The sequence below is a fragment of the Penaeus monodon genome, chromosome 15, assembly GCF_015228065.2.
Source record: "Penaeus monodon isolate SGIC_2016 chromosome 15, NSTDA_Pmon_1, whole genome shotgun sequence".
In the NCBI taxonomy this organism is placed as follows: domain Eukaryota; kingdom Metazoa; phylum Arthropoda; class Malacostraca; order Decapoda; family Penaeidae; genus Penaeus; species Penaeus monodon.
The window spans coordinates 3,824,299-3,824,712 of record NC_051400.1 but is presented as its reverse complement, the minus strand read 5'-3'; positions in this window follow the sequence as shown (position 1 = coordinate 3,824,712).

Genomic DNA, 414 nt, shown 5'->3' with positions numbered 1-414 from the left:
CAAATCTTTAAATTTTATATTTAAGACATGATGTGGGTAACTTAGCTTCGTTTTACGAAAGGCCGTGGTAGTGGCGCACTTTTTCCTTTCTATTCATTAGACTTTTAATGACATTTTTGGACAATACAACCCAGACTAAACTAAAATTTTATTCTCAATATCATAACATAACGACATTTGTCTTCCCCTCCTAAAATCTGATAAATTCCCATATGATCCTCCAAGTAAAGAGAATTTCATTATAGGTGATTCCCCTTCGCCAAAGGGACCAGAGGGACAGAATTGTTTACTCGCATTATGTTATTATTAATACGTTATTCGGATTACGGAACTGTTACGTATGACGAGTCCCCGTCCATTCTATCTTAAGCATCAATTCTCAGGCACGAGCAAACATGGTGGGGCAGTCCTCCA